An 18,076-nucleotide genomic window follows, 5' to 3' on the forward strand; every position below is an offset into this window, starting at 1 on the left:
TCCCAGTTGCCATTCCATCGAAGGCCTGGGTAGTGGGAACCCCCTCCTCCCCATTTTGAGATTTTGAATAAGATTAATTTGTGCCTTTTGGGATTACCCAAAAGGATGGCATGTCTCATACCTCCATTCAGGCCTTCCTGTGCTCCACAATAGTGACAGAGCCTTTTGTTTCTTGTTTGTATACTTCTCTTTCTGAATACTGTCAGGCAGTAATCCCGAGTATATATCTCTGCACCAACTTGTAAATGCCTTTCATCTGCTCCCTTTGTGGTAGGTATAACTGACAATGAGCCCCTGTAACTCTGTAGGGAAGGTGATCTGTCTGGAGACCTTGAAGTGAGGTGTTAAGGGCAGAACTCTTGTTTTCTTTTCCATCTTCTCACTAAGTCCTAAAATGACTATTTGGGCACAAGAAAGTGATACTAACTAGTCCTGAGTTCACAAAGACCTACAAGGACAGGAGCCAGGCAGCTGACCATAGAGTACAATGGACAGAGTAAACTTTCCCTTGCACAAGCTACCCTACTGGAGAGTTTTCAGGCATCTTTGGAGTAAGGAGATGTGAAAGAGTACTGCATTGTAAGCTGTACTAGTGTATATCTTCCTGAAATATGCATCACACACCAGGCTGGACATTTGCTTATGCTGAGTCCTTTTAATCTTCACAGCATGATTGAGAGATTATCTCCAGTTTACACCAAAGGCACAACGATTTGGTGAAGTGACTTGCCTGTCACAGCTAGCAGGTGATAGGGGTGGAGTGCCTGATAACACAGTGTATTTTATGCCCCCCTTTCCTCCCCATCTCAGTTCCTCTATGTGTTAAAGGAGGTGAGCTGAACTCAAGTGTCAGATCCAGAGTGGAGTTTGGGTCTTAATGTAAGTACCTTAGTCAGATGTGTTCTTAGTGAGATGTATTCAGCTTTTTGCACTGTGTGCCATTCCTCTATTCTGTCCAACTGCCTTGTTGGCTTTACAAACCAAGCCCAGATCTGCTTCCTGTCATCCAGTCAATTGATGCTGGACTTCATATCAGCCAGTGCTGTCGCTGAAAACAGAAGTGGGTACTAGTTTCCTGAGACTGGAAAGCTCTGGCCCACTGTGAAAAGATTGACCTCACCTGATTAAGTCAACTGAACTCACAAGGGACCAGATATGACTCCTAAGTGGAGATATAAATGGATCATCTAAACCTCTTAGAAAGCAGGTTATTATACCTTGGGGGCTGAGCTCATGGCTTCCTGAAAGCCCTTCAACATGGCCCTTTGCTCATGGCTAGCACTCTTTGTTTTTTTTTTTTTTTTTTGCCAGTCCTGGGCTTGAGCTCAGGGCCTGAGCACTGTCCTTGGACTTTCTCAAGGCTAGAGCTCTACCACTTGAGCCTCAGCACCACTTCCAGCTTTTTTCTATGTATGTGGTACCGAGGAATCGAACCCGGGTCTTCATGCATGCTAGGCAAGCACTTTTAACCACTAGGCCAAACTCCCGGCCCATGGCTAGCACTCTTATCACTTCACCTCTTCTGGCTTTTTCTGGTTATGTGGTACTGAAAAAATTGAATCCAGGGCTTCATGCATGGTAGGCAAACATTCTGCCACTAAGCCACATTCCCAGCCCATCAAGGCATGATTTATTTGGAAGTTGTAGTCAGCTATAATGTTGGTGAATTGCAGATCAGAATATAACCTCTTACAGAAGAAGCTAGCATTTCTCAACTAAAAGAGGCTTTTTAATCTCCCAAGAAATTGCTGCTTTCTACTTGGCTCTTAAGAACAGGGTAACAGCGGGTGAGGTGGCTCATGCCTATAATCCTAGCTACTCAGGAGGCTGAGATCTGAGGATCAAGGTTCAAAGCCAGCGCAGGCACAAAAGGACCTGAGACTCTTATCTCTAATTGACCCCTAGAAATTGGGAAGTGGGACTTGGGTGGTAGCCTTGAGCTGAAGAGCTCAGGGACAGCATTCAGGAGTTCAAGCACAATGACCCACAAGAAAAAAAAAAAAAGAGCAGGGTAACAGACCGTCAGAGTGCAAAAGAAATGAAGTATGGCAACTCGGGCAATCTTAATTCTGTCTAAGGGGTTTGGGTCAGAATAAGGGCCTACAGCCTATGTTCTGGTCTTTTAGGCAGGAGAACCCTCTGTAAGTAGTTGCACTTTCTTGCAAATGTAGAGTTCATGAACTATTAAAAAGCTGGGTGTGTTAGGTATTGCCTGTGGGGCTGTGAGGCATAATAGAGTGAATAAAAGACTTTGAAGTCACTCACAGTCTGACAGGAATAAAAGGCCCAGCTGTGATCACTTATCTCAGGAGAGAGACAGCATTGCTGAGAAAAAGCAGATGATCAGCCTAAAGATCGTGGAGACTCATCTCCAATTTACTACTAGAAAACCAGAAGTGGTGCTGTGGCTTCAGGGGTAGGGTAGTAGCCTTGCACTGAAGAGCTCAGGGACAGTGCCCAGGCCCAGAATTCAAGCCCCACGACAGACCAAAAAAAAAGAAAAAACAATAATATAAACTGGGTGAGGTAATATATGCCTGTAATTTCAACATGCTAGTTTCAAACCAGCCTGGTTACATAGTAAGTTCTAGGCTGAGACCCTCTTTCTTTCTTTCTTTTTCCTTTTCTTTCTTTCTTTTCTTTCTTTCTTTCTTTCCTTCCTTCCTTCCTTTCTTTCTCCCTTTCTTTCTTTCTTTCTTTCTTTCTTTCTTTCTCCCTTTCTTTCTCTTCTTTCTTTCTTTCTTTCTTTCTTTCTTTCTTTCTTTCTTCTTTCTTTCTTTCTTTCTCCTTCTTTCTCCTTTCTTTCTTTCTTTCTTTCTTTCTTTCTTTCTTTCTTCTTTCTTTCTTTCTTCTTTCTTTCTTTCTTTCTTTCTCCCTCCCTCCCTCCCTCCCTCCCTCCCTCCCTCCCTCCCTCCCTCCCTCCCTCTCTCTCTCTCTCTCTCTCTCTCTCTCTCTCTCTCTCTCTTTCTTTCTTTCTTTCTTTCTTTCTTTCTTTCTTTCTTTCTTTCTTTCTTTCTTTCTTTGCCAGTGTTGAGGCTTGGCCTCAGGGCCTGGGCACTATCCTTGAGCTTTCTCAAGGCTAATGCTCTACCACTTGAGCCATAGCACCACTTCTGGCTTTTTCTATGTATGTGGTACCAAGGAATCAAACCTGGGTCTTCATGCATCCTAGGCAGGCACTCTACTACTAGGCCAAACTTCTGGACCTCCCTCTCTCGCTTCTTTGTCTTTCTTTCTTTCTTTTAAAGGCAAAGGAAACATTTAATTTATTATTATTATTATTATTATTATTATTATTATTTTTAATTTTGCCAGTCCTGACGCTTGAACTCAGGGCCTGAGCACTGTCCTTGGGCTTTCCTCAAGGCTAGAGCTCTGCCTAGCCACAGCACCTCTTTCGGTTTTTCTGTGTGTGTGATACCAAGGAATCAAACCCCGGTCTTTGTGCATGCTAGGCAGGCACTTTACCACTAGGCCAAACTCCTGACGCAGAGACCCTGTTTCAATAAAAGAATAAATAAAAGCAATAATATATGTATTTTCATAATATACTTAAAGAAAGCAAATAATTTTTTTTTCCATGTCAGGACAATGAAATCTTCATTCCCTGAAATAGCATATAGTTTCTCATTGTAGTTACACCGCAATTTAACTATTTGCTTTTAATGGGTATTTAGTAACTTTCTCCTTTTTTTTTTGCTACTTTACAATATATTTCATTAAATATTATTTTAGTCTTACGTACATATCTATGGTATTGTCTCATTAACATCTGGCTTCCTCAAAGGATGTGCACATTGAATATATTTAATAAATATTATTAACTTTTTTTTTCCAGTCATGAGCCTTGAATTCTGGCCTGGGCGCTGTCTCTGAGCTCTTTAGCTCAAGGCTACTGCCTTACCTCTGGCATTGTCCCTGAGCTCTTCAGTTCAAGGCAACCACCCTACCCCTTGAGCCTCAGCTCCACTTCCCATTTTCTAGTGGCTAACTGGAGATAAGAGTCTCACATTCTTTAGTGCCTGGGCTGGCTTTGAACCTCGATCCTCAGATCTCAGTTTTCTGAGTAACTAGACCTGAGCCACTGTGCCTAGCTAATATTTAGTTAACTTTTAACAAATGTTAGCAAAAGATTGTTTTAGTTACCTCAGATTATGTCTGATTCTAGTCCTTTTTTTCTTCTAGTTCTATAGAATTTGTACACAGATTGATCAAGAGCAGAAAATCTGAAGAGATGCAAGCAGGAAAAAGAAATTAAACCAGGTGGGTAGGCATGCCATTCACATCCTTCTACCCTAGCATCACAAATTTGCTAGATGCAATGGAAAAATATAGAAATGTGATCCAAGTGAAGTTAAGGAGGAATTTTGGTCCCAGATACCAGGCAAGATGGCTGATTTCAGAGGTTACATAACATCACATTGCAGTTTCAGTCATGGTTCCATTTATAGAGTTGTGTTTTTCTCCCCTTTGATAGCAAGCATCAGGGGCACAGTTTACCTCTAGTAGCTTCATGGGTTTCTTCAGCCATGTACTTAAGCAGAATTTCTGCATGGGAATTATTAACAACTGTGGACATCTCAAGGCTAGAGCTCTACCACTTGAGCCTCAGCAACACTTCCAGCTTTTTTCTATGTACGTGGTACCAAAGAATCAAACCTGGGTCTTCATGCCCCCCCCACAAATGTAATTGATATATATCACAGAAATAGAAACAAAATCCTAAAATGTGTATTTGAGACCTTGGATAACTATAGTAATTTTTTATTTTTTTTGTTGTTGTGAGTCTGGGTACTGTCCCTGAGCTCTTCAGTTCAAGCCTACCTCCTTACCCCTTGAATCAAAGCACCAGTTTAGTTTTCTTGTGGTTAGTTATTTAGAGATAAGAGTCTAAAACTTTAGTGCCGGAGCTGGCTTGGAACCATGATCCTCAGATCTCAGTCTCCTGAATAGCTAGGATTACAGGCATGAGCCACCATGTCTGGCTTAACTATAGTAATCTTGAGCGAGATAAATGAAAACAAGGGCTGGGAGTTTGGCCTAGCGGCAGAGTGCTTGCCTACCATGCACGAAGACCTGGGTTTGGTTCCTCAGCACTGGATACATAGAAAAAAGCCAGAAGTGGTACTGTAGCTAAGTGGTAGGTGCTAGCCTTGTGAAAACCTAAGGACAGTGTTCAGGCCCTCTAGGATTACAGGCATGAGCCACCATGTCTGGCTCAACTATAGTAATCTTGAACAAGAAAAATGAACTTCGAGCCTGGGCACTGACCTTGGACTTTGTTCAAGGCTAGTGCTCTACCACTTGAGGCACAGCACTACTTCTGGCTTTTCTATATATGTGGTACCAAGGAATCAAACCTGGGTCTTTGTACATGATAGGCAAGCACTCTACCACTAGGCCAAACTCCTAGCCCAGTAAAGAGTTTTTTGACACTGAAAGTATAGACAATAAAAAAAAAGCAGGATTGTATCAAGCCAAAATGTTTCTGTACACCACAGGAAATAATCAACAAAATGAAAGGCAACCAGAAAAAGAAGGAAAATACTTATAAACCTTTTATCCAATAGATTAAATTCAAAATAAATAAGGAACTCTTATGACTCAATTAAAAACAGCAAGAGAGCCAGACATGGTCCTAGCTACTCAGAAGGCTGAGATCTGAGGATCGTGGTTCAAAGCCAGCCTGGGCACTGAAGTCCTTGAGATTCTTATCTCCAGTTAACCACCAGAAAACCAGAAGTGCACTGTGGCTCAAAGGGTAGGGCAGTAGCCTGAAAGGTCAGGGACAATGCCCAGGCCCACATCTGACAAGAACAAAAAAAACAAAACAAAATTGAGCAGAAGGTTTAAATTTATTTAAACAGATACTTTTTAAGGAAGACATACAAACAGCCAATAGGTACATAAACGGGTTTGGACATAACCAAGCACTGGGGAAATGCAAAGTAACTCTATAATGAGATATCATTTCACATATTAAAATGCTGTTACAGGCTCACACTTGTAATCCTAGCTACTCAGGAGGCTGAGATCTGAGGATTGCAGTTCAGAGCCAGCCCAATCACAAAAGTCTGTTAGGCTCTTATCTCTAATTAACCACTCAAAAACCAGAAGTAGCACAGTGGCTCAATTGGTAGATTGCTAACCTTCAACACAAAGAGCCTCAGGCCCTGTTTTCAAGCTCCACAACTGACTAAATAGAATTATACATTACAGAATCCTACTTCTGACCATTGTGTATGTGTATGTGTATATATATATATATATATGACATTTATATACATACATATATATGTATATATATGCACACACGTACACATACATATTTTCATTACTAGAGTTTGAACTCAGGGCCTCAGACTTGGTAGGCAGGTGTGCTCAACCTCTTGACATTTTTTGCCACTTGCCACTTGAGCCACAGCACCATTTCTGGCCTTTTTGTATGTGTGGTACCAAGGAGTCAAACTCAGGGCTTCGTGCATGCTAGGCAAGCACTCTACCACTAGGTTACACTCCTGGCTCCTTGCTTTAGTTATTATTCAAATAGGATATTAAATTTTTTTCCTTGGCAGGCTTGGACTATGATCCTCCTGTTTTTGCCTCCTGCATAACTACAATGATAGGCATGCACTATGACATAGACGTTGAGATGGAGTCTTTGGATTTTTGCCTTTACTGGCCTACCAATCTCTGCCTCCCAAGTAATTGGGATTACAGGCACTAACCATCAATTTCTAGTTGAGCTTCTACATTCATTGCAATTTTTTTTCTTTTGGCTAGTCTTGAGGTTTGAACTTAGGTCCTGGGCACTGTCCCTGAGCTCTTCAGCTCAAGGCTCTTGCCCTACCCCTGGGTCTGGGCATTGTCCCTGCTCATCAGCTCAAGGTTTGCATTCCTCTTCCACTTGAGCCACAGTGCCACTTCTGGCTTTTTCTGTGTATGTAGTACTAAGGAATAGAACCTAGGGCTTCATGCATGCTAGGCAAGCTCTCTACCACTAAGTTACTCCAAACTGCAATTGTTCATTGCAATTTTTTTTTTGTCAGTCATGGGGCTTGAACTCTGGGCCTGGGCGCTGTCCCTGAGCTCTTCAGCTCAAGGCTCTTGCCCTACTCCTGGGCCTGGGCGTTGTCCCTGCTTTTCAGCTCAAAGCTACTGCCCTACTCCTGGAGCCACAGCCCCACTTCCCGTTTTCTAGTGGTTAACTGGAGATAAGAGTCTCATATTCTTTAGTGTCAGAGCTGGCTTTGAACCTTGATCCTCAGATTTCAGCCTCCTGAGTAGCTAGGATTATAGGTTGAGCCAGGGTGCCAGGCTGTAATTTTACATATAGTAACCAGAATATGGAAACAATTTAACTGGCTATTGACAGGTGAATATGTAATGTTGCAATGTATATAAAGGGATGTATATAAAGGAAGTATTACATCAGCCTAAAAACCAAGGAAATCCTGCCATTTTAAATGTGGTTGAAACATGGAAGATATTATCCTAAGTAAAATCATACAGAGAAAGATACATTGGATGGTTTCACTTTTATGAGGAATCTAAAGTAGATGCAGAACATAAAAGGTTAGTTACCAGGGGCTAGGGGCCTGGGAGAATGAGAAGATACAAACTTGGAGTTATAAGATAAATAATTTCTGGAGACCTAAGGTACATACAGTTTGATAACTGTAATTAATAATATTCTATACTTAAAATTTTTCTGAGAAAGTAGAATTTTAAGTGTTCTTACCACAAAAATAACAATGAGGAGATGGATATTATCTTCTTTGTGACAAGTATTCTGAAGTATATACATATATTTTGATATATGTATCAAATGTGATATATTACATCACATTGTACACCTTGAATATATATAGTTTTTGCCTTTTAATTGTACCTCAATAAAACTGAAAATGATCTAGAAATCTGTTCAGTTTACTGGAAGCTGTCTCTCAAGTTTGAGCTACTGTCATCTTTTGTGTGTGTGTGTATGTGTGTCTGTGTGTCTGTGTGTCTGTGTCTGTGTCTGTGTGTCTGTCGTTCGTGGGACTTGGACTGTAGGTCTGGGTGCTGTCCCTGAGCTCCTCAGCTTAAGGCTACTTGAGTCACAACATCACTTCAGGTTTTCTGTGGTTAATTGGAGAAAAGAGTCGCACGGTCTTCAGTGCCCTGGCTGGTTTTGAACCTCTGATCCTCAGATCTTGGTCTCTTGGGTAGCTAGGATTACAGGCATGAGCCACCGCTCCTGGCTTACTGTGTCATTTTATCATAGTGGTTTGTACTTACAGCACACAGTAAGTGCTTTTGCATCAATTGTGGGCCATACTTTTATACTCACTGTGTCAGTGTCTCATTAGGTAACAGCTTTTATTATCTGTGTTTTTTGGAGTAGGAGCCCGAGGCTCTTAGAAGTTGTAGCATTTGCCAATCTCACCTTGAGTACCTAGTAGAACCAGGATATGAACTGGTCTCATATGAAAGTGTACTTTCTCACTGTCACCTTTTTGCTTCCTCCCTTCCTTACTTTTCCAGTTTCCTAGAAGAAAAACATAAACATTATTTGTATATTTTCTTTACTCTTACAACAATCCTAAAGATGTAGAAATTGTTCGTTTCTCTACCTTATAAATGGAAAAGGTGAAGCTCAGAGGAGGCATTGGGTGATTCACCCAACACGACACAGTATGTGGATCCCTACTTCACACAGGCTTTGTTCTCTCCCCCTTCCCTTTCAACTTCATCTCCTTACAACTAGGGCAGAACCTCCCATCCTTATTTCTCTTTCCAAGTTCTAGTACTTCCAAAGTGTGTGTGGGGTGGTGGTGGTGAGATGATTCAGCTGCTTTGAATACCCTGCCCCTAGCCCCTCTGCTAAGACTCCTCACTGCTAGCCAAGCTGGGGGACTGGTGGAAAGCACCCCAGAGGGCAAGACTCCCCAGCTGCTTATCAGCAAGACCTCTGGGCCTTACTCTCCAGTACTTTCCCAAGCCAGGAGACTTGAGTCCTTTTCTGACTCAAGGCCCCTGGGAATCCCCTAGATGCAGATGTGTATAGAGACTGGAATGTAGGCATTGGCCCCTAGGGCTGGTTTTCTGGCCAAGGCCAATTGTAGAGGGCCAAACTTCCACTCTTCCTTCAGTGGAAAGGCTGAGAGCCAAATGCTCTGGTTTTAACTGGGGATTGTAGGATTCAAGGGCCCTCTGTAATCATGGGCACAGTTTTATGCACACACATGCCCATACACATTTTCTAGCCAATGACCCTGGAGCTACTAATTATTTGTGACCTTAGTAGATATAGAAGCCAAAATGTGTGTGCTACTTGGGCATAGTCTCCCACATGCTAGGATTTGGGGAGACTGATTAGAACCTAGTCTCTGAGTGATTCTATTGAGGAGTGAACTGAGAATAGATTACCTACTATTTCCCTGTGCAGTGGTTCCAAAGTGCAGTCGTGAAATTGTATGGCCCATTCAGCCCTTATATCACTCTCAGCTATGTGGGAGCGAGTCCAGGGAAAGTTACTGTAGATAGTGACACTGAGAACAGCAAGAATGGCATTGGGAGCTACAGTTTTGTCTGGCTTCCACCACCAGGGATACCACTAAATGTGCATTTAGTCCTCATAATGCCCCATCAGGTTGATGAGGAGAAACTGAGGCATAGAGCGCTTGAGTAACTTGCCAGTAATCACCCAGCCACTAAATCATTGAGTGGTATATGACTCAAGCATATGAGCTTGAACTAGCTTTAGGATGAAAGTAAAGGGCATAGGCCGAGCTTGGTGGCTCACGCCTGTAATCCTAGCTACTCAGGAAGCTAAGATCTGAGGATCAGGGCTCAAAGCCAGCCCAGGCACAAAAGGACCTGAGACTCTTACCTCTAATTAACTTCTAGAAAATGGGGGAAGTGGGGCCTTGGCTCAAGGGTAGGGCGGTAGCCTTGAGCTGAAGAGCTCAGGGACCATGCCCAGGCCCAGGGGTAGGGTAGTAGCCTTGAGATGAAGAGCTCAGGGACAGTATCCAGGCCGAGTACAGGCCCCATGATCCACCAAAAAAAAGGGGGAGGGCATTTTTTAGGAAAGGAAAAAGTACAAAACAGGCTGTATGAAGGGCATGCAGCCTTGTATGTTGTGATAGTAAACACTGCCATGTTACAGCCAAGACTCCCGCATGGTTGTGCTCAGCGCTTATTGAGAAAGGGAGGAGCATCTCTCTGCTGGAATTCAGATAAGACTTGTTTTATAGTCTTATTGACATAGAATTCATATCTCACCGTTTACCCTTTCAGAGTACAACTCAATGGCCTTTGGGTTTTTCGGAATTGCGCATTCATTACCACCATCAATTTGAGATACCATTCATCCTGTACAAAGAATCCTGTAGCCGTTACTACACTGACCCCCCTTGCTCTCCCCACAGGAAGCTTTCTCACCGAGAGTCATAGTATGGGAAGCTCAGTGCTATGGGGAATAATTAGACATATGAAATTTAACACTGATGTGTGTGTTTTTTCTCTCTCTCCTTGTATCCCCTCCTTTTGGGGCCTCTTCAGCTGTTGTGCCAAGATTGTCCCATGTTCTGGGAATGACTCCCTCCCCCCTTGCTTAGGGCCTATGTACTTGAACCCCAAGTGGTAACAGCTTGGTGCTCGGTGGTTAGACACCTGAGCTTTGATTCGACCAGTGGTTTGAGTTACCAAATAGCCAATCAGGTAATTGTAATTCCCCTATAAAAGCTGTGTAAAGTTCTTGCTCAAGGCCTTTCAGCGTTGTCGGCTACGGGTACGCGGAGGCCCAAGTCTAGACTCGTAAATAAACGACCCTTGCTTTTTAGCTTTGACTGTGGCCTCTGGTGGTCTTTTCAGGGTTCTAGAAATTCGGGTACAACACAGCTAATGTATTATTTATTTATTTATTTATTTAGTCATCTGTTGTGGGGCTTGGGCACTGTCCCTGAGCTCCTCAGCTCAAGGCTACCACCCTACCCCTTGAGCCACAGTGCCACTTCCAGTTTTCTGGTGGTTAATTAGAGATAAGAGTCCCAAGGTCTTTAGTGCCACGGCTGGCTTTGAACTGGGATCCTCAGATCTCAGCCTCCTGAGTAGCTAGGATTATAGGTGTGAGCCACCGTGCCGGCTAGCTGATATATTTTATAAGTGGCACTGCTAGATAATAAACAGCAAGTGTGTTTCTGATATGCTTCGTTATGAAAGAGGCAGGAAGCCAGGAATTTTTGGATTACTTTCCACATGACAATGTCTCCTGTCAAGTTGGCTCTTGGCAGTGAGCAGTGGTAAGATGAAGATGGTTTCACGGGGCTGTCTTTCTCTGCTGGCTGCAGAACCAGGGCACTGTAACACAGGATCTTCTTTCTGTCATCTGAGCCTGTAGAATCTTGCTCAATTATCATGAAGGGAACTCATCACTCCTTGAAACACAGGGGACATGCAGGTATGGCTGCCTGGGAGCCCATCGCTGTGGCTCTCTCCTGGCTCCACGGGTCATTCATTCTTTTAGGAGACATGTGGCATTGCACACCAAGAAGTGAGCTAAGTGCTCAGTGTGCCACTTCAGTGCTCATTTTCCAAATAATTACATGTGGATTTGACTCAGGTGGCAATAGCTATTTGACCTAGGAATTTGGTGATAGGGTAGTCCTTGGTAAAGATGAGACACATGCTGTGTCATCCATAAGAAGACAGAGCCACCACCAGTGCACCTAATCACAATGAGGAAATGCAAGTTCTAATTCTTATCCAGTCACCAGCTGGTGGGAGGGCCTTGGGTGGGCCATATTAGTTCCTTGAGCCCAGTGCTATCCACTGTAAGGGTTAAATAATACAAGGTTTTTTAAAAGTACCTCCAGAGGCTAGGAGTGTGGCCTAGTGGTAGAGTGCTTGCCTAGTATGCATGAAGCCCTAGCTTCAATTCCTTGGTACCACATACACAGAAAAAGCTAGAAGGGGTGCTGTGGCTCAAGGATAGAGAGCTAGCCTTGAGAAAACCCTAGGACAGTGCCCAAGCCCTGAGCTCAAGCCCCAGGACTGGCAAGTAAATGAACAGTACCTCCAGATCTGTGCTGAAAAGAGTTCCTATGTAATAATGAGATAAGAATGGCTTGGAGTGGGGCGGGAAGTGTGGTGTAGTGGTAGAGTGCTTGCTGCTACATGCACAAAGATCTGGGTTCAATTCTTCCACATATATAGAAAAGCTGGAAGTGGTGCTGTGGCTCAAGTGGTAGAATGCCAGCCTTGGAAAAGCCCAAGGACTATGTTCAGGCCTTGAGTTCAAGCCCTAGAACTGGCACACACACCAAAAAAATGAATGGCTTGAAGAAAGATTCTTGTATAGTTCTCAATGCTAGAGCATGATTAATCAGTAAAATTAAATGAATGGATCTAGTAGAAATACTGTCTTGTTTCTTTTCATTTTCTACAGTATATCTGGGGGATGCTCTATATGGAATTTTAGAGGACTGGAAAGGAAACGCTGAGCTGAAGGGAGGTAACAAGATTGCGCTCATTATCCACTGCTCTCACATAGCACCCCAGTACTTGCAAACAGCAGCAAGTCATTTACTCTCTTACACTTTGTGTGGGTAAGGAATCTAGGGACAATTTGACGAGGTAATTCTGACTTGGATCTCTTATGCAGTTGATAGTAGCTGGAGCCGGGTCATTGAGGGCTAAATATAAGCCTTATGTGTCTTGTCACATAAGCTAGTAGCCTCTGATTTCCTTTGTGTAGTTCAATCTCCAAAGGCAGGTATCTCATGAGAGGCAGGCTGAACTGTATGACCACTTGTATCATCTTAGGAGTCAGCAACACATATACTGTATTTTATTTGTTAGAGGTTAGAGCCTGCCGGGTACCCAGTGTTCATGCCTGTAATCCATGCTACTCTAGAGGCTGAGATTAGAGGATCATGATTCAAAACCAGATAAATCCAAGATTCCTCCAGTTAACCATCAAAAGATAAAAAATAGAGGTGATAGTGTCAGCCTTGAGAAAAAAAAAGTTAAGAGGCAGCTCACATGCCCAGAGCACCCACACCAAAACAACAAAACATAGATTGAGAGTATAACTCTGTGGTAGAGCACTTTCCTAGCATGTGCAGGACCTAGGGTTCAATCTCTAGTACCTCAAGAAAAAAGTAGTCACTAAGGCCAACTCATTCAAGAGGTTTCAAACCAGATTTCACTCCATGGTAGAAAGAGTAGGAAAGCATGTATAGACAGGTTTGAGACCACCACACAAAATGGCAATTTACCCCTTCATTTGTACTTAAGGTTGAAAAAGAAGACCTTACCTTGAGATACCCAGCCTGCCACCAGCAGAGCTGGAGCCCAGCCCAGACCAGCCCAGGACCTTTGGCAGGCCTGCTTGGAAGTGAGCTCACTTTCCCTTCCTGCCCCTCCCTTTACAAAGATGAAAGCTGCCTCTCTGGGAACCTTGCATTGTAGCTGAGCCCCCAGAGCATCCAGATAAAATGTACAGGGATGCTAGCAAAAGGTAGGAGGTCTGTGAAGACCCAGTATGTCCAGCCGACCAGGCAGCAATCATGCCTCATTCCAGAGAACTTCGTAGAAATAGAAACTTGCAGAGTTTGTATCACCATTCCTGTGCCCAGCCCTATGTGAATGATAACACTGGCCTGCCACAGGGCAGAGTATAGCTAGGGTTTTAAAATGTATAGAAGCTTTAAAATGTGTACCACAAAAAAATTGCTTTTACTTCATTGTGAAATTAGAATAGGGTAGCAGTTCATACAAAAACAATAGAGTTGTTTTACCTCCAGATGAAATTCCAAAATAGTTTGGCTAGCATTGTATGTTTTTTTGTGAATTCTTGCTTCTTTCTCTTCCTTCAGAAATGACTTGTTATGAGGAAGGGACCAGGAGGAAGACAGGACACATTTTCTGAGCCCTTGTACCCCCTTGGTATCAAGGCTGTCAGGTCCTGGGTCTGAGGCTGCATCCTGCACAGCTGTGCCAGTGCTTCTCTGGGCATGGCAGGTTCTCACAGGAAACCACTTCTCTCTGTGTTTGTACTACATTCCTCAGCTTTGTGAACTGAAGAGTCCCTGGACTGTGCCAAAAGCCAAACAGTCTGTTCCAAGTCCAACTAGTGGTCCTCATCACTCAGGCAAATTTCATTTTAGCTCTCAATTGCTTTCCAAATATGCTTGAAAGGTCATTTCCTTTTTGTTTGTTTTGATTTTTCTTTTTTTGGGCAGTATTAGGGCTTGAACTTGGGGCCTTGTGGTTACTTTATCCCTTCAATCATGGGGCTTGAACTCAGGGCCTAGGCTCTCTCCCTGAGCTTTTTTTGCCCAAGGCTAACACTACCACTCTGAGCTTTTAGTTTTCTAGTGGTTAATTGATGATAAGTCTCATAGATTTGACTTCCCTGGCTGGCTTGGAACTGCAATAATTAGATCTCAGCTAGCTGAGTAGCTAGGATTACAGGCATGAGGCACTTGTACCTGGCTTTGCACCCAGCTTTTTATTGGTTGAGATTAGTCCTATGAACTTTTTTTCCAAGCTCCCCCACCCCCCCCAGAGCTAGCTTCAAGATTTACAGAATTACAGGCCTGAGCCACCATACGAGGCTCCTTTTGTCCCTCCCTCCCTCCCTCCTTCCCTTCCTCCCTTCTTACTTTCCTTTCCCTCCCTCCCCTGCCTCTCATTTAATTTTTCTCTTCATAAGTGTCAGCATCCAGACCCCCACAGCCACCCTACTGTGGTGTAAGAAAGAGCTTCTTTCTTTACCATCTCCCCGCCCCCATCCCCGTTAGGTGGCACTCTTAGACTCATTGGCAGTTGCCTCAGTATAGATCATGCTTCAGTTGCCTTGTAATCTTAGCTCAGAGCCCCCAGGGAGATGCCCCCCCCCCACATCCTGGCCCCCTGCCCCAGGGCAACCCTTCCAACCATGCCACCTGCCACTTTTGTCAGAACTGTGCACACAGCAGGATCCCTCTCCTCTCTTCCAGAGCATGCATCATCACTGCTATGATAGATTGGTTTGCATGTTCAGTGCCTTTTTCTATCAGATTATAGATGCCTTGTTTGGTTTATAATGTAAACCCCATATTGAAATTACTCAGTCCACAGTGAGTGAATGAATGAATAAATGAGATGTCAGGACTAGAGACTTGAGGTCATGTTGCATCAGTCCCCCCATAGCTAAGAAGTCAGCTTTAGCTACTATTGTGATCTTGCACATACTAGCCTCAAACTCCTGGTTCTCCCATATCTGCCTGGGTACAAAAGGACCTGAGATTCTTCTTCTTTTTTTTTTTTTTGCCAGTCCTGGGCTTGAGCTCAGGGCTTGAGCACTGTCCTTGGACTTTCTCAAGGCGAGCACTCTACCACTTGAGCCTCAGCACCACTTCCGGCTTTTTGCTATGTATGTGGGGTACCGAGGAATCGAACCTGGGTCTTCGTGCATGCTAGGCAAGCACTCTACTACTAGGCCAAACTCCTGGCCCCAGAGAGATTCTTATCTCCAATTAACCTCTAGAAAATGGGAAGTGGGGCTTGGCTCAAGGGTAACATGGTAGCCTTGAGTTGAAGATCTCACAGACAACACTCAGGCTCAGAGGTAGGATGGTAGCCTTGAGCTGAAGAGCTCAGGGACAGCGCCCAGGCCGAGTTTAAGCCCCATGACCCACCCCACCCCCCAAAAAAATTAGGCCCTGAGTTCAAGCCCCAAGACTGTCTCCACCCCCCCCCCACCCAAATCATAGTAGTCTGGCACTGGTGGCGCAAACTTGTAATCCTGGCTACTCAGAAGGCTGAGATCTGAGGATCTTTGTTCAGAGCCAGTCTGGGCATGAAAGTCCATAAGACTTGCCTCTAATTAACCATCAGAAAACCAGAAATGATGCTGTGGCTCAAGTGGTAGAGCTCTGGCCTTGAGCTGAAGAGCTCAGAGACAGCATCCAGGCCCAGAGTTCAAGCCCCGTAGCTGGGGGGGGAAAAATCACTTCAATGTTTATGTGATATTTTAGTTGGAGATAAATTGCTTAAAAATGCATTTTCGTCTGTGTGCAGTTCTCACACCTGTAATCCTAGCTACTCAGGAGGCTAAGATGTGAGGATCACTGTTCAACACCAGCCCGAGCACTAAAAGGAATTGAGACTCTTATCTCCAATTAACCACCAGAAAACTGGAAGTGGCACTGTGGCTCCAGGGGTAGTGCAGTAGCCTTGAGCTGAAGAGCTCAGGGAGAGTACCCAGGCCCAGAGTTCAAGTCCCATGACCAACCACTCCCCCCCCCCAAAAAAAAGCATTTTCGGGCCAGGAGCATAGCTTAGGGGTAAAGAGCTCACCTAGCATGCACAGAGCCCTGGGTACCTTGTACACAGAAAAGGCCAGAAGTGGTGCTGTGGCTCAAGTAGCAGAGCACTAACCTTGAGCAAGTGTCCAAGTTCAAGCCCCAGGACTGTCCAAAAAAAATTATATATGTATTTTTCATTGTAAATTTAGAACATTCGATATGTCTACGAGAGCTCCTAAAGTATCTTTAATTGAGAATCTCTACCTTTATAGAAAAAACTATTATAAACTGACTCAGTGGCTCATGAATATTTAAAAAGTTGAGGTTTCTTGCTAGGCTGCTCCTTAGATAGGTTCTGGCAGGTTTCAGTTTCAGTAACAGTGAAACTGAACAAAGATTGATGCTGGCTTCAATGCAGTCTGTAATCCCCCAAGAATGGCAGAAAATTCTAGCACATTTCTGGTTCTAAAGATTCTTCCTTTAATTTCCTGCTTTGCTACTAATTGGAAAGAGCAGCAATGTGAATGAAGAAAACTACAAACGTGAACAAAGAAGAAAGCTAGGTGCAGAGGCTTTAGCTGGGGGAGTTCCCAGACCTGTTTAGAATCGCTATTCTCTGAGGGATAGGGGTGAGGTCTCCACACCCTGGCCCAGTGGATATTTTCCAGGATTGAGTTTTGAGCTTGGCAGCATTCCCTTTTCATGCCAGAAAGAGTCACCTTTCTGCTGGGCAGCATGTAAGGACAAGGGCAGAGACCTGGGGAGTGTTTTCGAGCACACGGTTGGCATTCTAGATGAGCCAGTAACTTCATCCAGTGGTGTCAGATCCTAGATACAGCAAGCTAATGCTATGCAGGGGACAGAGGTCTTTCCCTATAGTCCTGACAAGGAGTCACTGCTGTCCCCACAGAGAGAGAAAGAGTAGAGGATGGATGTGCATGGGAAAATGGTGGGTTGGTAGTTGAACAGTAGATGAGTGGATGGATGGGTAGAAACAGAGCTTATGCTTTTTAGGTAAGCTCTTGTATCATTTGAGCCATGCCCTAGCATGAGCACTACCCTGTAACTGGCACCAGTGGAGCACTGGGGAGGAGAAGCAGAGCATGTTAGCCCAGCTACCACTCACTATTGGCCCTTCAATCTAGGGTGGTAAGGACCCAGACTTTAATCCCTGTTGTCATGGAGCTGACGTTGTTCTGAATGTTCTGAGGGAAGGAGATGAGGAAATAGGTGTGGCCTGTCCTGTCCAGGGTCTGCCCACTGGTGGCTTTTTTTTTTTAATTGGTTCTGGGACTTGAACTCTGGGCCTGGGTGCTGTCCCTAAGAGCTTCAGTTCAAGGCTAGCCTCTTCCACTTGAGCCACAGTGACACTTCCAGTTTTCTAGTGGTTAATTGGCAATAAGAGTCTCAAAGATTTTCATGCCCAGACTGGTTTTGAACCGTGATCCTCAGATTTCAGCCTACTGAGTAGCTAGGATTACAGGCATGAACCACTGGTACCAGCTTGGTAGCTCTTATAATGTAGAAAGAGCCTGGAGTCTAGGAGTTAGATTTGTTAGCCTGAGACCTTTGAATTAATGGTGATAAAGTTATACCACTTAATGACTAATGGCCATTAAATAAGTGACATTTGTGAAGCACAACCACCTTATACATGTTGTCTTTACTGTTTCTAGCATTGTTGTAATCTATACTTGGTGTTGTTACTATTGTTGTCACGACTGCAATAGGCCTAACCTTCTATGATAGGCAAAAAAAACCACCACTGGGAAAATTTGAGCTGGCTAGTGCAGTGG

General features: G+C 44.0%; 1 protein-coding gene across 3 annotated transcripts in view; it reads left to right on the forward strand.

The window, feature by feature from the left end:
- Pkig (cAMP-dependent protein kinase inhibitor gamma) overlaps positions 1 to 18,076 on the forward strand; it is a 53,771-nt gene that overhangs the window by 31,931 nt on the left and 3,764 nt on the right. For 2 of the 3 annotated variants that reach the window (XM_090352404.1, XM_090352406.1), the window contains exon 3: positions 4,186 to 4,263. The gene's annotated coding sequence lies outside the window, so the exon portion shown is untranslated. Of the gene's footprint in view, positions 1 to 4,185; positions 4,264 to 12,433; positions 12,500 to 18,076 lie in introns of all 3 variants that reach the window. The other variant, XM_090352405.1, reaches the window with a different exon arrangement.

The sequence above is a fragment of the Megascapheus bottae genome, chromosome 18 (genome assembly GCF_031878675.1).
Source record: "Megascapheus bottae isolate mThoBot1 chromosome 18, mThoBot2.hap1, whole genome shotgun sequence".
NCBI classification, from domain to species: domain Eukaryota; kingdom Metazoa; phylum Chordata; class Mammalia; order Rodentia; family Geomyidae; genus Megascapheus; species Megascapheus bottae.